Below are 23,788 nucleotides of genomic sequence, written 5' to 3' on the forward strand. Positions count from 1 at the left end.
TTCAGTCCAATGTTTGACTGAGAGCACCCACCTCTGTATATGTTGGGGTTTGGCAGAGCCTCTCAGGAGACAGCTATATCAGGGTCCTGACAGAAAGTACTTGTTGGTATCTACAATAGTGTCTGGGTTTCGTGACTGTATATGAGATGGATCCACAAGTGGGACAGTCTCTGGATGGTCTTTTCTTGAGTCTCTGCACCATATATTTTATGTGTATCTCCTCCCAAGGGAATTTTGTTGCCCCTTCTAAGAAGGAACAAAGTATCCATACTTTGTTCTTCCTTCTTGACATTCATTTGTTCTGTGAATTGAATCTTGGGGATTCCAAGTTTCTGGACTAATATCCACTTATCAGTGAGTGAATACCATGTGTGTTCTTTTGTGATTGGATTACCTCAATCAAGATGATATTTTCTAGTTCTATCCATTTGCCTAAGAATTTCTCCAGGTGGTTGTGGCGCACATATGTAATCCCAGCACTCTGGGAGGCAGAGGCAGGCGGATTTCTGAGTTTGAGGCCAGCCTGGTCTACAGACTGAGTTCCAGGACAGCCAGAGCTACACAGAGAAACCCTGTCTCAAAAAAGCCAAATCCAAACAAAACAAAACAAAATAAGAAAAAAACAAAAACAAAAAAATACCGAAACAAAACAAAACAAAAAAAGAATTTCATGAATTAATTGTTTTTAATAGCTAAGTAGTATTCCATTGTGTAAATACACCACATTTTCTGTATCCATTCCTATGCTGAGGGACATCTGGGTTCTTTCCAGCTTTTGGTTATTATAAAAAAAGTTTCTGTCAACACAGTGTAGCATGTGTCCTTATTACATGTTGGAAAATCTTCTGGGTATATGCCCAGGAGGTTTATAGCTGCATACTCAAATAGTACTATGTCCACTTTTCTGAGGAACTGCCAATCTGGTTTCCAGAGTGGTTGTACCAGCTTTCAATCCCACCAGCAGTGGAGGAGTATTCCTCTTTCTCCACATCATTGCCAGCACCTTCTGTCACCTGAGTTTTTGATCTTAGCCATTCTGACTGGTGTGAGGTGAAATCTCAGGTTTGTTTTGATTTTCATTTCCTGATGACTAAGGATTTTGAACATTTCTTTAGGTGATTCTCCAGCCATTCAGTATTCCTCAGTTGAGAATTCTTTGTTTAGCTCTATACCTCATTTTTAATAGGGTTATTTGTTTCTCTGGAGTCTAACATCTTGAGTTCTTCATATATATTGGATATATTCAAAAGTATATACAAACTATACACAAAATATACAAAGTATATGAATATATACAAATATATACAAAAATACTCTATGTCTAATGATGTAGGATTGGTAAAGATCTTTTCCCAATTTGTTGCTTGCTGATTTGCCCTATATACAATGGATAAAAGAAAGCATATTCAGTAAATGGTACTGGCCTAATTGGTTGTCTGTATGTAGAAAAATGAAAGTAGACCCATATTTGTCACCTTTCACAAAGCTCGAGTCCAAGTGGATCAAGGACCTCAACATAAAAACAGACACACTGTATCTATTAAAAGAGAAATTGGGAAAGAGCCTTTAATTTATTGGCACAGGGGCAAATTTCCTAAACAGAACTCTAATGGCTCAGGCTTTTGAATCGAGAATTGATAAATGGGACCTCAGGAAACTGGAAAGCTTCTGTAAGGTAAATGATATTGTCAATAAGTCAAATCTGCAACCTACATATTGGGAAAAAATGTCTTCACTATTCCCACATTCAATAGTTGGCTAATATACAAAATATATAAAGAACTCATGAAGCTAACCACCAAAAACCCAAACAACTCAATCAAACAATGGAGTATAGAACTAAACTGAGAGAGAATTTATAACAGAGGACTCTTGAATGGCTGAGAAGTACCTAAAGAAATGGTCAAAATCCTTAGTGATCAGAAAAATGAAAATCAAAATCCTGAGATTTCACCTTACACTAATCAGAATGGCTAAGAGCAAAACCCCAGGCCACAGCACATGTTGGCTAGGTGGTGAAGAAAGAGGAACACTCCTCCATTACTGGTGGAATTGTAAACTACTACCACCACTCTGGAAATCAATCTGGAGTTTCCTCAGAAAATTGGAAATAGATCTACCTGAAGTCACAGCAATGCCACTCTTGGGAATATACCTAAAAGATACCCCACAAGGCCACAGGGGTACATGTTCCACTATGCTTATAACAGCCTTTGTGTGATAGTCAAAAGCTGGAAACAACCCAGATGTCCTATGACAGAATAATGGATACAGAAAATGTGGTTCATTTACACAATTGAATACTACTTAGCTATTAAGAATGAGGACATCCTGAGTTTTGCAGGCAATGGTTAGAACTAGAAAATATCATCTTGAGTGAGGTAACTCAGACAAAAAAGAACATACATGGTATGTACTCACTAATAAGTGGACATTAGCCACACACACAAAAAAAATACAGAATACCCAAGATACAGTTCACAGAACTCAAAAAGATCAACAAGCTGAAGGGTCCAGAAGAGGATGTACCAATTCCACTTAGGAGAGAGAATAAAGCAATCACAAGACAGGGAAAGGAAGGGACCTGGGAAGGGAAGGGGATTGCAGGGGGAGGGAGGAGAGGAGAGGGAAGGGGAACATGAAATGGTATTGGGTGGGGAAAAAGAACTGAAACCATGAGGGCCAGCAAAAAGAATAGAAACAGGGAACCTTTGGAGGTCAGAGGTTGGGGGGACCTTCCAGAATGTACCAGAGACCTGGGAGGTGAGAGACTCTCAGGACTCAAAGGTAGGGACCCTAGATGAAGTGCCCTACAGTGAGAAGGGGGAACATGTAGAGCCCACTTTTCTAGAGAAAAACAGGGCATCAAGTGAGGGACGGTGCTGCCATCCCACAGTCACAACTCTGACCCACAATGGTTACTATATGAAGGAACTGCAGGGATGGAAATGGAGAGGAGACTGAGGAAAAGAAGTTCCAGCAACAGACCCAAAGTGGGATCCAGCCCAAGGGAAAGCTCCAGGGCCTGACACTATTACTGAGGCTATCTATGCAGCACTCATAAAAAGGGACCTATCATGATTGTCCTCTGAAAGACTCACCAAGCAGATGAAAGAGTCAGATGCAAATATTTAAACCCAATCAGTGGAAGAAAGTGCTGACCCCTGTGGTTGAATTATGGAAAAACTGGAAGAAGCTAAGGAGAAGGGCAACCTGATAGGAGGACCAGCAGTCTCAATTAAACCAGACTCCAGACCCCAGACCCCAGACCCCAGAGATCTGTCAGATACTAGACCACCATCCAGGCAGCATGCACCACCTGAAATGAGGACTCCAACATATATACAGCAAAGAGTTAAGTCTGAGACGATGCACCACCCTCAAGTAACAGGAGGCCCCAGGAATTCTAGAGGTCTGGTGGGGTGGGTGGTGGATGTTGGGGACATCCTCATGGAGACAGGGATGTAGAGAGGAGTTATGGGCTGGAGAAAAATCAGAGGATGTACCTGGAAGGAAATAAAATCTGGAGTGTAATAAAAAAAAAAGATTAAATAAAATTAAAAAAGAAGAAAAACATATGTATCATTTGAATCTTGGTCTTAAGTTTTGAGCAACATTTGTCATGAACAATTTCTGTTTTTTTCTCTCTCAGAGCACATCAGCATATTTTTGCTTTCTCACAAAATTTCTTGGGTCTCTTTTTTTCACTAAAAAAGGCTAAGCAATAATTTTCCTCCAGAAGCTTCATAACTTGATTTTCCTCAGGATGTATCTCTTGATGCTATTCCATTAAAAATACCTTCATCACTGTGTAAGTGATACCATCTTCATGCCCACATATTATTTCATTTTTTCTGTTTTTATTGAATATCGTCTTCATTTTTATTACCTTTCACAATTTACCCCCTCACCTGGCACCCAACCCCTCCTCCCTCTCCCTGCCTCCAAGAATATGCCCCTCCACCCAACACACTCCCACCTCCTCTACCTTGGTTTCCCTATGTTGGGGCCTCTGTTGAGCCTTTACCTGACCAAGGATCATTCCTCCAACTGATGCCCAACAAGGCCTTCCTCTGTCACATTTTTGGCTGGAACCATGTGTATCCCTTGGCTGATGGATCAGTCTCTGTGAGTCTTGGGTGCCTGGGTAGCCAAAATTATTGTTTTTTCCATGGGGCTGTAAACCCCTTCAGCTCCTCTAGACCACCCTCCAGCACATCCACTGGCAACCCCATGCCCAGTCCAATAGTTGGTTGCTCACATCTGCCTCTGTATTTGTAAGGCTCTAGCAGGGCCCCTCCAGAGACAACCAAGGCATCCTCCTTTTGGTATACACTTCTTGTCATCCATAGTAGTATGGGAGTTTGTTAACAGTTTATAGGATGAATCCCCACGTAGGGCAGTCTCTGCGTGACCTTTCCTTCAGTCTCTGCTCTACACATTGTCTCCCTTATTGCTCCTGTGAGGATTTTGTTCCCTTTCTTAGAGGAACCAAAGCATCCTCACTTAAGTCCTCCTTCTTCTTGAGCTTCCCATGCTGCTTGAATTTTAACTTGTTTATTTTGAGCTTTTGGGCTAATATCCACTTTTTAGAGAGTACATACCATGTGTCTTCTTTTGCGATTGTCTGGCTAGCTCAGGATGACACTTTCTAGCTCCATCCATTTGCCTAAGAATTTAATGAATTCATTGTTTTTAATAGCTGAATAGCTCTCCATTGTGTATATATACCACAGTTTCCCCTATCCATTCTTCTGTTGAGGGACATGTGGGTTCTTTCCATCTCCTGCCTGCTATAAATAAGGCAGATATGAACATAGTCTAGCATGTGACCTTATTACATGTATATGCCCAGGAGTGGTATAGCTGGGTCTGGTGGTTTCTAATTTTCTGAGGAATCGTCTAACTAATTTCCACAGTGGTTTTACCAGCTTGTAATCCCACCAGCAATGGAGAAGTATTGCTTTTTCCCCACATCCTCTCCAGCATGTGCTCTCCCCTGAGTTTTTCATCTTAGCCATTCTGAACAGTGTAAGGTAGAATCTCAGGGTTGTTTTGGTTTGCATTCCCCTGATAACTAAGGATGCTGAAGATTTCTTTAGGTGCTTTAGAGCCATTCATGTGTCCTCAGTTGAGAATTCCCTGTTTAGCTCTGTACCCCATTTTTTAATAGGGCTATTTGATTCTCTGGAGACTAACCTCTTGAGTTCTTTGTATACATTGGATATTAGCCCTCTATCGGATGGAGGGTTAGTAAAGATCTTTTCCCAATTTGTTGGTTGCTGTTTTGTCCTACTAACTGTGTCCTTTGCCTTACAGAAGCTTTGCAGTTTTATGAAGTTCCATTTGTCGATTCTTGTTTTTAGAGCATGAGCCATTGGTGTTCTGTTCAGGAAATTATCCCCTGTGCCCATGTGTTCAAGATAGGCCCCCACTTTCTCCTCTATAAGCTTCTCTGTGTCTGGTTTTATGTGTAGATCCTTGATCCACTTGGACTTGAGCTTTGTACAAAAAGATAAGAATGGGTAGATTTGCTTTTTTATGCATGCAGGTCCCTAGTTGATCCAGCACCATTTGTTAAAAATGCTGTCTTTTTTCCACTGTATGTTTTTAGATCCTTTGTCAAATACCAAGTGATCATATGAGTGTGGGTTCTTTTCTGAGTCTTCAATTCTATTCCATTGATCTTTCTGCCAGTCTGCATACCAATACCAAACAGTTTTTTTTTTATCACTATTGCTCTGTAGTAGGGCTTGATGTCAGGGATGGTGATTCCCCCAGAAGATCTTTTGTTGTGGAGAATAGTTTTTGCTATCCTGGGATTTTTGTTATTCCAGATAAATTTGAGAATTGCTCTTTCTAGATCTATGAAGAATTGATTTGGGATTTTGATGGGGATTGCATTGAATCTGTAGATTGCTTTAGGCAAGATAGCCATTTTTACTATATTTATCCTGCCAATCCATGAACATGGGAGATCTTTCCACCTTCTGAGACTTTCTCCGATTTCTTTCTTCAGACGGTTAAAGTTCTTGTCATAGAGAGCTTTCATTTTGTTTGTTAGGATCACAACTAGGTATGAAATATTATTTGGGACTATTGTGAAGGGTGTCATTTCCCCAATTTCTTTCTCCTCTTGTTTATCCCTTGAGTAGAGGAAGGCTACTGATTTGCTTGAGTTAATTTTATATCCAGACACATTGTTGAAGTTGTTTATCAGCTTTAGGATTTCTCTGATGGAAGTCTTGGGGTCGCTTAAATATACTATCATATCATCTGCAAATAGTGATATTTTGACTTCTTCCTTTCCAATTTTTATATGTTTTACCTCCATTTGCTGCCTGATTGCTCTGGCTAGGACTTCAAATATTATATTGAATAGATAGGAAGATAGTAGGCAGCCTTTTCAGGTCCCTGATTTTAGTGGGATTGCTTCAAGTTTCTCTCCATTTAACTTGATGTTGGCTACCAGTTTGCAGCATATTGCTTTCAGTATATTTAGGTATGGGCCTTGGATTCCAGATCTCTCCAAGACTTTTATCATGAAGGGATGTGAGATTTTGTCAAAAGCCTTTTCAGCATCTAATGAAATGTCCATGTGTGTTTTTTTCCTTTAATTTGTTTATGTAGTGGATTACATTGATAAATTTCCATATATTGAACCATCTCTGCATCCCTGGGATGAAGCCTACCTGATCTTGGTGAATTATAGTTTTGATGCATTCTTGGATTCGGTTGGACAGGATTTTGTTCAGTATTTTTGCATCAATGTTCATGAGGGAGATTGGTCTGAAGTTCTCCTTCCTGGTTTGGTCTTTGTTTGATTTAAGTATAAGCATTATTGTAGCTTCATAGAATGAATTGGATAGTGTTCCTTGAGTTCTATTTCATGGAAAAGTTTTGAGAGTATCGGTATTAACTCTTCTTTGAAGATCTGATAGAATTCCCAGCTAAACCCTGGGCTTTTTTTATGGGAGAATATTAATGACTCCTTCTATTTTCTCAGGACTTATGGAGCTATTTAGATGATTATTCCTGATCCTGTCTTTAACATTGGCACCTAGTATGTATATAGAAAGTTGTCCATTTCATCCAGGTTTTCAACCCTTGTTGAGCATAAACTCTTGTAGTAGCATCTTATTATTTTTTGAATTTCCACATTTTTTGTTGCTATATGTCCCTTTTCATTTCTAATTTTATTAATTTGGATACTGTTTCTGTGCCCTCAGGTTAGGCTGGACAAGGGTTTATCTTTCTTATTGATTTATTTCAAAGAACCAGCTCATTGTTTTGTTGATTCTTTGTATGGTTCTTTTTGTTTCTGTTTGGTTGATTTTAGCCCTAAGTTTGATGATTTCCTGCTGTCTACTCCTCTTGGGGATATTTGCTTCCTTTTGTTCTAGAGCTTTCAAGTGCACTGTCAAGCTTTTAGTTTAAGCTCTCTCCATTCTCTTTTTGGAGACACTCGGAGCTATGTGTTTTCCTCTTAGCACATCTTTCATTGTGTTCCATAAATTTTGGTATGATGTGTCTTCATTTTCATTAAATTCTAAAAAGTCTTTAATTTCTTTCTTCATTTCTTCCTTGACCATTGAGAAGAGCATTGTTCAAGGTCCATGTGTATGTGTGTATTCTACTGCTTTTGTTTGAGCTTATTACCAGCCTTAGGCCATGGTGATCTGATAGATACATGGAATAATTTCAACATTTCTGTATCTGTTGAGGCCCGTTTTGTGACCAATTATATGGTCAGTTTTGGAGAAGGTACCATGAGGTGCTGAGAAGAAGGTATATTCTTTTGCTTTAGGGTGGAATGTTCTATACATATCTGTTAGATCTATTTGGTCCACAAGTTCAGTTAGTTTTACTGTATCTCTGTTTAGCTTCTGAATCCATGATTTGTCCATTTTTGAGAGTGGGGTCTTGAAGTCTCCCACTATTATTGTTTGGTCTGCAATGTGTGCTTTGAGCTTTAGTAAAGCTTCTTTTATGAACGTGGGTGCCCTTGCATTGATGTTCAGAATTGAGAGTTCATCTTGGTAGACTTTTCCTTTGAAAAGTATTTAGTATTCTTCCTTATCTTTTTTTGACAACTTTTGGTTGAAAGTCAATTTTATCAGATATAAAGATGGCCACTCCAACTTGTTTCTTGGGACCATTTGCTTGGAAATTGTTTTCCAACCTTTGACTCTTAGTGACTGTCTTTGTCACAGAGGTGGGTTTCTTGTATGCAGCAAAATGTTGGGTCCTGTTTATGTATCCAGTTTGTTAGTCTATATCTTTTCATAGGGGAACTGAGACCGTTGATATTAAGAGATATTAAGGAAAAGTGATTGTTGCTTACTGCTATCTTCTTAGTTAAAGGTAAAATTCTGGTTCTGTATCAACCTTCTATTGGGCTTGTTGAAAGTTTATCTTATTGATTTTTCTAAGGTGTGGTTTCCTGCCTTGTATTGGTATTTTCTACCCATTATCCTTTGAAGAGCTGGATTTGTGGAAAGATATTGTGTAAATTTGCTTTTGTCATGGAATGTCTTGTTTTCTTTGTCTATGGTAATTGGAAGTTTTGCTGGGTATAGTAGTCTGGGCTAACATTTATGTTCTCTTAGGGTCTGTATGACATCTTCCCAGTCTCTTCATAGTCTCTGTTGAGAAGTCTGGTGTAATTCTGATAGGTCTGCCTTTATATGTTACTTGACCTTTTTCTCTCATTGCTTTTAATATTCTTTCCTTCTTTAGTGCATTTGGTGTTTTGATTATTATGTGACAGGAGGTATTTCTGCTCTAGTCCAATCTGTTTGGTGTTCTGTAGGCTTCTTGTATGTTCATATGCATCTTTCTTTACATTATGGAAGTTTTCATCTATAATTTTGTTGAAGATATTTACAGGGCCTTCAAAATATAAATCATTGCTTTCTTCTATTCCTATAATCCTTAGGTTTGGTCTTCTCTTTGTGTCCTGGATTTCCTGGATGTTTTGTGTCACAAGCTTTTTGCATGTTGCATTTCCTTTGACTATTGAGTCAATGTTTTCTTTGGAATTTTCAGCATCTGAGATTCTTTCTTCTATCTCTTGTATTCTGTTGTTGATGCTTGCATCTATGACTCATGAATTCGTTCCAAGGTTTTCTATCTTCAGAGATGTCTCACTTTGTGATTTCTTTATTGATTCTATTTCCAGTTTTAGATCTTGAATAGTTTTGTTCAGTTCCTTCACTTGTTTGTTTGTTTTTTCCTGAAATTCTTTAGGAATTTTTTTGTGTTTTTTCTTTAAGGGCTTCTATCTGTTGACCCATGTTGTCTTGGTTTCTGTTGGTAATGTTGACCCTTGTCAACAGATAGAAGCCCTTTCCTATGCTTCTTTTAGGGATTTTTGTGATTCCTCTTTAAGGGCTTCTGCATGTTGATGCATGTTCTCCCATAATTCCCTATGGGATTTTTGCATTGCCTCTTTAAGGGCTTCTACCTGTTGACCCATGTTATCCCATATTTCTTTAAGAGATTTTTGTGTTTCTCCTTTAAGGGCTTCTACATTTTGATCCATATTCTCTGTATTTCTTTAAGGGATTTTTGTGATTCTTCCTATTGACATATGTTCTCCTATATTTCTTTAAGGGAGTTATTTATGTCCTTGAAGTCCTCCATCAGTAATATGAGATATGATTTTAAATCACACAAAAGCTCTTATTTTTCTGATGTGATGGAGTATGTAGGATTTGCTGTTGTGGGAGAACTGGGTTCTGATGGTGCCATGTTGTCTTGGTTTCTGTTGGTAATGATATTGCATTTGCCTTTGGCCATCTCATCATCTCTGGTGCTAGCTGGTCTTGCTGTCTCTATCTTCCCTTTCTCTCCAATGCCCTGCAAACAGCTGGTTCTCCAGGAAGTATCAGATGATGGGGTCTTTCCTGTTAACAGACTTGGTAACCTTCCCAAGAGACCCCATCATCTGATAATGATATGAAATAGTCTCAATTCAAATGTTTTGCTACTAGTGGATCTTGAATGCTCTGCTGATGCTGGTTCTTTAATGTCCTGCTTCTACCAGTTCGAATGCCCTACTGTTCAAATGACCTGCTCCTGCCTATTCTCTAGAGAGTATCAGGAAGTAGTCTCCACCCCATGTCAGAAATGGTGCAGTTATACCACATCTGATGGAATGGGATGGTGGTGATTAACCTGCTCCTGCCAGTTCTCTAGAGAGTATTAGGAAGTGGGATCTTCCCCATGTCAGATGTGGCACAGGTCTCTGAAAGTAGGACTCCCTCTAACTGCAGGACTTCCTGCAGGTCAGATGCTCCCTTGCAGGATAAGATGACAGACTTCTGTGGGTATGCCCAGCTTCTACGTGCAGGTGGAACCTAGGTGGGCTGTGTCCTGAGCAATCTTTCACTCTGGTGTTTCCTGCATACCTGGCTAAGCTGACTACTCGGTCTCAGGAGCAAAGATCACACACACACACACACACACACACACACACACACACACACATTATGCATGGAATCCTGAGGGGCACTGTTTGATGATGTTATTCAAGGAAAGTATAACATCATCTAGGGTTTCCCATTCCAGTTAGGTAATGCATCTCTACCCATAGTAAATATGATCATCTCTTTTCCTTCCACTTTATCACTGCTAATATAGCCTTACAATCCTGTCTATTCAACAAAATACCATGGAATCTTTATAACTCATGACAGTGAGTAACTCCTTTAGAGAATCTGAAGTAATCTTTGAGGAAAAATGACAGTAGCACCATGAGTTTCATCTGTTGCCAGATGATGCAAATACCTAATAAAGATATAGAATCCTTCTTCCACCAAAACTTGTTTGTTTTCACTTGAAGAAGACAAATATATACCTTTAAGGACTGCTGTGCACATTCCCCAACAGACTGATAACAATTCAGAGCTCCTGCTGTCTTTTCCAGCAAACTGCTGTTGTGTCAGTTATAGACTAATGATCTGTAATCTAGTTGGTAGTCAGTACTCAGTCAAAGACCATTTGACATGTGGGTATCTTGTTTCTCGATCCAAGAATCATTACAAATGTGTGCTGTAATTTCCGTAACCCATTTCCTCATTGAATTAATCTGAAGCATATTTTCTGTTAAGACCCCACTTTTCACTGTCTTTCTTGCATTACCTTGTCATGTATAATTCACTTCAGCAAGAGTGTTCGTTATTAAATCCTGCATGTGGAGAATACTGTTTAATGGTTTTCTTAGGATTTTTACTGCTGTGATAAAACACCAAAACCAGAATCAAATTAGGAATGAAAGTGTGTATCTTGCTTACACTTCAGGTAGTAGTCTGTCAATGGGAAAAGTCGTGGTGGGTACTCAAGTGAGACAAGCACCTGAAGAAAAGGACTTAAGCAGAAGCCACAAAAGGGTGCGGTTTACTGGATTATTTACCATGGCTTGCTCATTCTGCTCTCTTTTACACTATAAGACATCATACACAGGGACAGCACTACTCACAATATGCTGGGCATTCTTAGATCAATAACTAAGAATACTCACTACAAAATTGCCTAAAGGCAGATGTTATGGTGTCATTTTCTAAAGCCAACTACCCAAATGACATTTTCTGGTATCAAGTTAGTATACAACTAGCCAGAAAACTGGCGCAATTGTCAACTTGACACACCAATGTAACACTATAAAACAATAACTTTTCCTTTTTAGTTCATTCCAAGATTTCATATTAATATCCCAATATAAACATACTATAATTTTTAAAGTTTTAGAGTCATTAAAGTTCAAAATTAAAAAAAATTCAGCCTCTTTACAATATATCATCCCTATCAAAATTTAAATCTTTCTGAAACTACAAAGTCTTTCTAAATCTGAGCTCCACAAAGGAAAGTAAGACTTAAATACTTCATCATTTTAATAAGAGACAACAAGGACACAGTTACAATCAAATTAAAGCAAACCAAAGTCCAAACATACAAATTTTACTGGCAGACTTGAGAAGATCCTGGGGCTCATGATCCTCTGTGGTCCAAAGGACTTCTCACAACACATACAACATATCATAGGTTGGCTAGCTCCATGTCACAGCCACTGTCATCCTTACTTGTCATCCGTAGTACCTTTATCAATAACTCTGCAAAGCTCTCTTCAGGGATTCTAACCTGAACACATGGTGCCAAGCCTCTTTCAAAAAAAAAAAAAAAAAAAAAAAACAAAAAAAAAAAAAAACTAATGAGATACCTTTAACTCAAAATCTGTTTTCCTGGTTGGCTGGAGAGAAATAATTAGAAAAGAATATAACCATTAATGTTGAACCTCTGCTTGCCTGGGTGAATCAAAATCTCCTAAGAAGCGTTGCCCTGGGGTTAGCACACAGAACCTACATCAAGATGGAACCAAGGCTATATCTCAAGATGCCCACTGAACATTGTAGTGCAAAAGTCTCTCATATTATTGGTTTTGAAGTTGTGAAGGGTCATAGAAAGCTTGTCACATATGAGGCTTGGTACACTGAGAGATCAAGACAGGGCATTGTTGAACATATTCCTTCAGTATCAGTGTCAAGTCTCTACTTCTCACTGTCAAATCAGTACCCTACTCCTAGTACTCATTTCTGTTGTAGTTAAAGTTTCTATTCTTATGATAACAGGAATAGACAAAAGCAAACTTGTACAGTACAGTGTCTCTTGCATTTAAACGTGTAGGTAGCAGTCTGTCACTGAAGTTAGGGCAAAAACCCAAACAGAGCAGGAACCTAGATTAGGAGCTGATGTAGAGGTCATGGAGGAGTGCTCCCCTTGGAGTACTTAGCATGATTTTTATACACATATGTCATTTTTAATAAGAATGGCTTATCTAGCTTCATGTTTGATTATTTTGTCCCCATTTCATTGAACTATCTAGGAAAGTTTAGGAAATATGACCATTGGGTGGAGTTGTTTCATTATAGGTAGTCATTGAATTTAAAAAGTATGAAGCTGTAGCTACTTTGATTTCTGCCTCCGATTTGTGGATCATGATGTGAATTCTCAGCTCTTTCTGACACCATATTTTAGTTCTGTCATGGTTCTGTATCTGCAACTGGTAGAAACTTTAAGTCCAGTTAAACACTTTTCTTTATAAACTGCCTTTGCAACAATGTTTTGTTGTTGCAAGAGAAAAGTAACTAATACAACAACCCAGGACCACCTGCTCTCAGAGCTGTCCCCATCCACATTACCTTGAATTTTCTTATATCAATCACTAATTAATAAAATGTTCTAAGAATAACACACAGACATATCTGATGGATGCATTTTCTCAATTGAAATTCTGTCTTTTTAAGGAAGACTTAAGCTTTTGACAAGTTGATAGAAAACTAGCCGGAACAATCAATATATTAGTTAATTTGCTTATGTTCTTCTTTATGACATAGTTACCTTTTAAAAAAATTAGAATATATCTTTCTGCCTTGCTTCATTTTATTTGTAAAAATATCACCTACTAAGAAGTTCATCTCCTATGTGTTAATTGAAATTAAATTTGTCTTTGTCTTAAGGCCTATAAACTACATTATTATGCTTAGTAGGTTCACAACACCCAATAATATGTATCCATAATACACGTAATTTGATAATGTGTATCATCCATGAAAATATTAACAACTCTGTGTTCTGTAAGGTATTGACATCATTTTATCTTCAAAACGCCATGAAAATGTCTTTACTGATAAATATTACCTAAGTAAATTAATTACTAAATGGTTCAAATTTATTTTTAGACAGCCAGAATAAGCAGGACTCGGCTAGATGACAATGAGTACACATTATTAAGTTGAAATTTTGTGAATTCTCCAGAGGTTCTCATAGATAAGGTCTACTGAGTAAAGACTAAACTATGTTGACTGGGAAATCATTATAATTCAATGCTGCCGTGAATGAGTTTACTGAATAATTGAATTAGGCATACACTAATACATGAAAATGGCTAGTATCTCTCCTTTTTGTGATATTAGGGTAGGCAACAGTGTAAAATGATGCACAGGCTCCATTCTTGGTGGGCCATAATCTAAGGATAAACTCAGAATGCTTTGATAAAATTAACTATGCTGAGATTAATATTAAAAGAAATGCCAACAATGTAGTATGTTAGCGGAATTAGGAGAAGGTGTTAAAATTGGAGACATTTTACATCCCAGTGCTGAAGAAAATACTTAAAAGTTTCTAATCACAGGAAATTAATCATATTGAAATAAATGAAAATATCATGACATATAGATATTAAATATTTCTGTAGCTCAGTACAACACTTGAGGCAATACTAGGAAAAAAATCAAAGTGTCAATGAATTTACAGTGAACATATTTTGAACAAGTTAAAATACTTTGATTTTCTCTGATAATTTGGAGAAAAATGAAGAGGTTTTACTAACAGTTGTAATGATTCTCCACAATGAAGTGACACATTCAGTTTCAGTGAGGAGAGTAGGTGTTGGGTAGCATTTTAACAGAAATTAAAAGAAAATAATTGCTGTCTTGCTTACTTTTAATTTTTTATTAGATATATTATTTACATTTCAAATATTATATCCTTTCCCAGATTCACCTCCAAAACCTCCCTATACCACCCCTTCCCCCTGCTCATTAACCAACACACTCTTGATGCCCTGTCCTGGAATTCCCCTACACTGCAGCAAGAGGCTTCAAAGACCAAGGACCTTTCCTCTCAATAATGTCCAACAAGGCCATCCTCTGCTACATATATGGCTGGAGATATGGATCCCTCCATGTGTACTCTTTTTGTTAATATTTTTATTTTCTATATTCTTTGTTTACATTCCAAATGATTTCCCCTTTCCCGGATCGCCCCTCCCCATATGTCTCATAAATCTTCTCTCCATCCCTTCTCCAATCACCTCCCTCCTTTTTTCTCTGTCCTTATATTTCCCTTCAATGTTAGATCAATCCTTTCCAGGATCAGGACCTTCTCCATACTTCTTCATGGGAGTCATTTGTTATGCGATTTGTGCCTTGGGTATTCAGGGCTTCTGGGCTAATTAATATCCACGTATCAGAGATTGCATTCCATGTGTATTCTTTTGTGATTGGGTTACCTCACTTAGGATGATATTTTCAAGATCAAACCTAAAAATTTTGTGAATTCATTGTTTCCAATTGCTGAGTAGTATTCCATTGTGTAAATATACCACATTTTCTGTATCCATTTCTCCTTTGAGGGGCATCTGGGTTCTTTCCAGCTTCTGGCTATTATAAAAATAAGGCTGCTATGAACATAATGGAGCATGTGTCTTTATTGCATGCTGGGGAATCCTTTGGGTATATGCCTAGGAGAGGTATAGCAAGGTCCTCCGGAAGTGTCATGTCCAGTTTTCTGAGGAACTGTCAGACTAATTTCCAAAGTGGTTGTACCATCTTACAGCCCCACCAGCAGTAGAGGAGTGTTCCTCTTTCTCCACATCCTCGCCAACACATGCTGTCTCCTGAGTTTTTTATCTTAGCCATTCTAACTGGTGTAAGGTGAAATCTCAGGGTTGTTTTGATTTGCATTTCCCTAATGACTAATGATGTTGAGCACTTCTTAAGGTGCCTCTCAGCCATCCGAATTTCTTTTGATGACATTGGGTTGAAAGTCAATTTTATCTGATATTAGAATGGCTACTCAAGCTTGTTTCCTGAGACCATTTGCTTGTAAAATTGTCTTCCAGCCTTTTACTCTAAGGTAGTGTTTGCCTTTGCCCCTGAGGTGTGTTTCCTGTATGCAGCAAGATGTAGGGTCCTGTTTATGTATCCAGTCGGTTAGTCTATGTCTTTTTATTGGGGCATTGAGTCCATTGATGTTAAGAGATATTAAGGAATAGTGATTGTTTCTTCCTGTCATTTTTGATGTTATTTTTAAAATTTGATTGGATAACTTCTTTTGGGTTTGACGAGAGAAGGTTACTATCTTGCTTTTTCCAGGGTGAAGTTTCCCTCGTATTGGTGTTTTCCTCCTATTATCCTTTGTAGGGCTGGGTTTATGGATAGATATTGGTTAAACTTGGTTTTGTCATGGAATATCTTAGTTTCTCCATCTATGGTGCTTGAGAGTTTTGCTGGGTATAGTAGTTTTGGCTGGCATTTCTGTTCTCTTAGATTCTGTATGAGATCTGTCCAGGATCTTCTATCTTTCCTAGTCTCAGTTGAAAAGTCTGTTGTGATTCTGATAGGTCTTCCTTTATATGTTACTTGGCCTTTTTCTCTTACTGCCTTTAAGATTCTTTCTTTGCTTAGTACATTTGTGTTTTCATTATTATGTGATGGGAGGTATTTCTGTTCTGGTCCAGTCTGTTTGGAGTTCTGTAGGCTTCTTGTATATTTATGGACATCACTCTCTTTAGGTTAGGGAAGTTTCTTTCCATAATTTTATTGAAGATATTTGCTGGCCCTTTAAGTTGTAAATCTTCACTCTCATCTATGCCTATAATCCTTAGGTTTGGTCTTCTCGTTGTGTCCTGGATTTCTTGGATATTTTGGGTTACAAGCTTTTTGCATTTTGAATTTTCTTTAACTGTTGAGTCCATGGTTTCTAAGGTATCTTCAGCATCTGAGATTCTTTCTTCTATCTCTTGTATTCTGTTGTTGATATTTGCATCTATGTCCCCTGATTTCTTCCCAAGGTTTTCTATCTCCAAAGTTGTCTCCCTTTGAGTTTTCTTAGTTGTTTCTACTTCTGATTTTAGATCCTGGATGGTTTTGCTTAGCTCCTTCACTTGCTTGTTTGTGTCTTCCTGTAATTCTTTAAGAGATTTTTGTGTTTCCTCTTTCCTGACCTCAGCCTGTTGACCAAAGTTCTCCTGTCTTTCTTTAAGTGATTTTTGTTATTCCTCCTTATTGTCTTTTGCATTCTCCTGAATTAGTTTCAATGATTTTTTGTGTTTCCCTTGTAAGGGCTTCTAACTTTTGATCCATTTTCTCCTGAATTTCTTTAAGTATGTCCTTCATGTGTTCCTGTACCAGCATCATGACCAGTGATTTTAAATCCAAATCTCATTTTTCTGTTGTGATGGGGTATCTAGAACAAGCTGTTAAAGGAGAATTGGGTTCAGATGTTGCCATATTGCCTTGATTTCTGTTAGTGACATTCCTGGGTTTGCATTTTGCCGTCTAGTTTTCATTGGAGATAGTTGGTCTTGTCAATGCTGGACTCACCAGTGCAAGCTGCCTCTTCCCAGGTGGCCTCTGGTGCACAGCTCACCTCCTGTACTGCCTGAAGACAGGGTGCTCTGGCCCAGGCTGTTCAGATTCGGAAGCAGATACCTGAAGGCTCCCGCAGGGGCCTGCTGGACTCACCAGAGCATACTGACTCCTCCCAGCCGGCCTCCTGGATGCCCCTCTTGCCTCTTGCAGGACATGGAGATGTGGCATTGCAGCCTAGGCTGTTCTGGACCCCAAAGTGGAGATCTGAAGGCTCCTGCCAGAGGCCTCAGGACTGGAACCTAAGCTCCATGCTGGAGCAAGCTGTGTGTTCCGGGTCTGCTTCCAGGTGCACACCAGACCTCTTGCACTTCCTCAAGACCGAGTGCTGTCGCTCAGGCTGTTCAGATCCTGAAGCAGATACCTGAAGGCTCCTGCAGGGGCCTGATGGATTGACCAGAGCACACTGACTCCTCCCAGCTGGCCTCCTGTGTGCCCTTCTGGCCTCATGCAAGACATAGAGATATGGTGTTGCAGCCCAGGCTGTTCTGGATCTGGAGTGGAGATCTGAGAGCTCCCGCCAGAGGCCTAAGGACTTGAACCTCCCATGTGTACTCTTTGGTTGGTGTTTTAGTCCCTGGGAACTCTGAGGGTACTGGTTGGTTCATGTTGCTGTTCCTCCTATGGGGATGCAAACCCCTTCTGCTCCTTGGGTCCTTTCTCTAGCTCCTCAAGTGGGGACCCTGTGCTCAGTCCAATGGTTGGCTGAGCACATCCACCTTAGTATTTGTTAGGTAGAAGCAGAGCCTCAATATCAGGCCCCTGTCAGCAAGACCTTGTTGGCATCCACAATAGTGTCTAGCTTTGGTAACTAGATATGGGATGGATCCCCAGGTGGGACAGTCTCTGGATTGCCTTTCATTCAGTCTCTACTCCACACTTTGTCTCAGTATCTTCTCCTATGGTTATTTTGTTCCCCTTTCTAAGAAGGATCCAAGTATCCACACTTTGATCTTCTCTCTTCCTGAGCTTCCTGTGGTCTGTGAACTATATTTTGAGTTTTCTGAGCTTCTGGGCTAATATTCACTTATCAGTGAATGCATACCAATTGTGTTTTTTGTGATCAGGTTACCTCACTCAATGTGATAAAACATCATGACCAAAAACACTTATAAAAGAAAACATTTAATTAGGTAGACATTTTTAGAGCATGAGAATCTAGTACCATAATGATAGAAAGAATCACAGTAGGCAGTCACTGTGTTGGAGCAGTAGCTGAGAGCTTACATCTTGAGACATAACACCAGGCAAAGAGAGAATGACAATTTATCAATGGACATGCTAAATTTGTCTTTTAGTATAGGAGGCTTAGAGGCCATGGTAGCAGAACAAGCATAGTAGTAGAAATAACCATGAGCTCATATTTCCATCACCAAATTAGGAGTCAGAGAGTACAAGAAGAATAACTCCAGATTTGTTGAATGTCAAAGTCTACCCATAGTGCCACATGTCTTCTAACAAGACCTCACCTCTTAATATTCCCTAGACAGTTCTCTCAACTGGTGACCATGTTTTCAGACACCGTAGTCTATGGAGAGCATTCTCTTTCAAACTATCAAATTCTAATTCTTGGAACTTATGGCCACAACATGATGCAAAATACTCAATTTTAAAAGTTTCTATGACAATTCATTCTCAACATTGTTTATAAGTCCCATGTACAAGCCTTCTCTGAGACTCAAGCCAATATCTTAACTTAGTCACCTCTAAACACCAACAGCAAATTGCACACTTACAAAATAAAGTGGGACAGAATATGCATTACCATTATAAAAGGGAGAAATTGAGAGAGGAAACAGTGGGACAAATCAAGATCAAAATTCAAAAGGACAAATGATTCAACTGTAAATCCTGTAAACATCTGTTGTTCAAGGGCTTAGATAAACTTTTAAAAAAACTTTACATTTTTACACAATGACTGCTCTGGATTTTTTGTTACATCTAGGTCTTTATAAGGTACAGACTTGCAACACATTGCCTGGGGGAAGTCTTGTAACCTCAAAGGCAAGCCTCAGGGTTAGCTCTACCTCAATAAGTCCAGACTTCATAACCTTACTCAAATAGTTCCACCAATTTCATAGCCAGAATTCAAAGTCTCTGAGACTTACTCAAATCACAAAATTTCCTCTATGTCTTTCAGATAAATATTTTAGGCCTAACTAAAAGTACCCATGGCTTGCAGAATAAATAATTCATTAAATAATGATATTAAATTATGTTGATATAATTTCAAAGAAATTGGATATTGATGGGATGACAGTGAATACCACAGATGGTTAAGCAAATAAAAGTATTGTACTCTTTAATAAAATGCAATATAATGAAATTGCTTTAAAAATTAAGAAAATGCAGCCAGTTACTATAATTATACATCTTCTGTTGTTTGACCACTCTTGCTATTTAGATTCAAGATAAATGAAAGTAGAATTTTATCACCAAGTTTCCAAAAATATAGTATTATTATTCTACTCTGGAAACCTAACTATCTGATCTAATATTTTATCTTAAGGTGGTAGTCTTTTAGACACAATAATGGAGTCTTTATTGGTCTACTTGACAGCATGTTGAAAGTTTCAAACAGGGATCATTCATTTTCCACACATGTACCTGTCCAGAAATGTAGTTATTAAGTATATTTTAATCATATAACTCTAGATGCTCTTTGTTTCTCATTATGGAGGATACTGAAACAGTTGAGAATTACTCCTTTTTCTCATCTAATTTGGTGCCTGCAGTGATAAGAATGTGAGTCTCTGGCATATTAATTATGAACAAATTACAAGCAAATGAAAAATTAAAGAGATACTTAATATGACAAACATAAAACCTAATTTTCTGATCCCCAAGCCCATTAATATACTGATTGTAAGTTTATCAAATAGATTTCTACCCCAGTTCATGCTGTGAATCATTACATCTAGAAATAATTGTTTTTATTATTTTTATGTAGATGTATGTGATGGTATTTGTATGAATATATACCATGTGTGAGTGTCCATATCGAATGGAAGAGGTTTGTCCTAGGGTTCTCTAGAGTCACAGAACTAAAGGGATCACTCTATATATATTAAGGTAACTTACTGTAATGTCTTACAGTCTGTAGTCGAACTGACCCAACAATGGGCAGCTGTGAATTGGAAATCCAAGAATCTAATAGTATCTCAGTCCCATCAGGCTAATTGTTTAAGCTGTTCTTCTGTTGAAGTGGATTTCAGCAGATTTGCTAGCAACTAAGTGCAAGTTGTCAAAGAAAAGTGAACGTGCCTTCTCTAGCAGAAGGTGTGACTCAAATTAAAGGTTTGTGCCATCACAACTGGATCTGAAACTTGCTTCATCTCAGGTGAACCTTGAACTCAGAGATCTGCTTACCTTAGTCTCCTGGAATTAAAGGCATCTGCTACCTCACCTGGGCCTCTAGATCGCCATGCCAATATTTAGGTCAGAAACTGTCTTTCCAGCTTCAAGATCTGGATCACAGGTGTGCCATCTAGATCTAGATTGTAGTTCATTCCAGATATAATTAAGTTGACAAGGAATAGCCATCAAAAGGTTGTTGGATTCTCTGGCACTGGAGTTATAGGTAGATGGATTTGAGTTGTCAGATACAGTAGCAAGCCAAACTCGGATCCTCTGGAAGACTAACAAGAACTCTTAAATTCTGATCCACTTATCCAGACCTATGAAATCTATATTTCTTAATTAATTTTCCTGGTAGTCACATGTCCATCTTTGGTAAAATTTCTATATCAGACGCATTTTGTCAACTTTTTTTTAATTCCAGCACCTTCTTCCATCTTGATCTACTACACTGTTATTATTAATTAAATTTTCAAGTCAATGATAATAATAATAACGATGATGATGATGATGATGATGATGATAGCTTATATTTTACCCAACAGTATTTCTATCATTAAAAAATTTAAGCTGCTATATTGAATGATTGAACATGTAAGTAAAAATATGCATACAAGGTTAAATTTTTAAAATTTTGTTTTTGAAACTAGTAACATCATCAAGTTTATTTGCTTTGATGTTGTCATTCACAAATTATACTTCCAAAAATAGCATAAAAGAAAATCCAAACACCACCATGTGTGAACTGAATAAGAACAGGAACTACTTATTTTATCAAATAATTAGGCTTTCACCATTGAATATATATATATATATATATATATATATATATATATATATATATATATATATTCTCTTAACATAGTTCAAATCATGTCACTTACAGAATGTTAATATTTATGAAAGAAGAAAATTACTCCTCAAATTATAACATAAAGTAACGGATACCTAAGAATTCCTATAGTGCCTTCAGAACATAAACAAAACTTAGTTTATGGAGTAAAGGTCCTTCTCAAGTTGCAGTGACATGACTAATATAAAACCTTATTTTCCTGACTCCCTCTAGCATCTTTTTAGACACTTAGACACTTCTTTATATCAACAGCTGTCTCCTTGGCAATATGTTTGGGATTATCTGTGACACTGACAATGGTCCAGTTGAATTAACTAAAATCATTAATTTTTATACAAACTAAAATACAATAAAGTAATGAATAACTACGTAAGTCAAAATGAATTGTGTTGTGTTTGCATTAACTACTATGTTTTGCCAAAACAGATGTTACAAAGTTACTTTGACACTCTTCTAAGACTGTTGTAATTTTGGTTTACATGGTCTTTTACCTTTAATAAATGGCCCACCCCTGAGCTTTGTAACTAGGAGTCCTTCTGGAGTGCTAGCACATTCTTAGTTTCAAATAAAAAATAAAAGATGAATATTTGTTGTCAGCTTTGTATAGTGATGGTCTATAACTTTCTTATGTGGATTATTACAACAGAACAGTCTGTATCTTTGGCTACTTTATTTCTCACATTGCTGAAGGAAAGAGTAAGGACACTTCAATATCCCCAAATGCCATTGTCAAATTTAAGAAAAGCATAATGAGACAGAAATAGTCTTTGAGAAAATGAATTCTATATCTTTACTGACAGCTAACTGGACAATGTTTTAGGTAAATAGTGAAATGGCTAGATTTCCATTCTGTCAGTATGTTGAGTTCTCTGTAAAATGCTAAATAATTATGTAATTTCTGGTGACTAATTAATTTGTCTTATTAATTTTGACTAATATTTTGTCTCCTTATTGGAGAAGGATCAGAAAATGCAGTGTTTTACTGACATTACCTGTCACAGAATATAATTAGATCATGTGAAAGAGTCTCTGTTATTATAAAAACAATACTGTGAGCTAAGCATGAAAGTGTGATTTTTATTCTATAAGAAATTCAATGTAAATTTAAAAGAAGCACATAGGATCAACTGGGTTTAGCATAAGATCACTTTATTTATTTCTTTATTTTTGCTTAAGGGTCTAATCATTGGTATGCTTCTTATAACACAGAATCTTAATTTATGCTTGAGTAAATCTGTCATATAGCAGATATCATATAATTCATATAGATTTTCATTTGAAATGTTATCCACCTTCCCTGTTTCTGCTCCGCAAACTCCTTATCTCTTCCCCTGTCCCACTGCCTCTAGAAGGGTGCTTCCCCACCCTCCTACACCCTCCTGCCTCAGCATCCTAGCATTCCTCTACCCTGGGTCATCAACCTCCACAGGGCCAAGGGTTTCCCCTCCCATATAATGCAATCTTCTGCTACATATGCAGCTGAAGCCATGGGTCCCTCCATGTGTACTCTTTGGTTGATGGTTTAGTCCCTGGGAGCTTTGGGGTATCTGGATGGTTGATATTGTTCCTGTGGGGTTGCAATCCCTTTCAGCATCTTCAGTCCTTGCCCTAACTTCTCCATTGGGCTACCCGGACTTGAGTTTCACTGGGTGCATCAGCATCTATATTGGTCAGGATCTGGCAAAGCCTCTCTGGGGACAGCTATAGCAGGCTCCTGTCAGCAAGCACATCCTGGCATCAGCAATAGTGTCTGGGTTTGGTGTGTGTAGATGGGATGGTCCCTAGGTGGGGCAGTCTCTGGGTGGACTTTCCTTCAGCCTCTGCTTCACTCTGTCCCTGCAGTTCCTTTTGACATGAGAAATTCTGGATCAACATTTTTGAGGTGGGTGAGTGGTCCCATCCCTCAACCGTGGGCTGTGCCTATACAGCCTATACACTGAATATGGTCTTTACAAGTTCTTATGCAGCTCCTTTGGCAGGTACTCCTCCTCTGCCACCTGCTCTGGAGTCCGGTTGTAAAACTGATCCAGATATTTCTTATGCCATCTCTCATGCCTAGTATCAGATATTGGTATTTTGAGATATGTGTCTGACACATTCCTCAAGTGGGCAAGCTTGGTACAACTGTGTAGTACCTCCCTATCAGGTCCTACACAGACCACTTCTTGAATGGTTCATAGTCATATCGACCATGAGTATCTAAGAAGTCCAGATCAAATAGATGGCTGAGATTAAAGACTTGGTCAGTCTCTGCCTTCGTTCATGCACCATTATAAATGAATGGCTGGTAATCCTGCCCTGAGTATATGGGCACCTGCACCATCCCATTGACCCTGGCAAAAGGGAAGTCCTTGCCCTCCTCTGCTCC

Source organism: Apodemus sylvaticus, chromosome 13 (genome assembly GCF_947179515.1).
Source record: "Apodemus sylvaticus chromosome 13, mApoSyl1.1, whole genome shotgun sequence".
NCBI classification, from domain to species: domain Eukaryota; kingdom Metazoa; phylum Chordata; class Mammalia; order Rodentia; family Muridae; genus Apodemus; species Apodemus sylvaticus.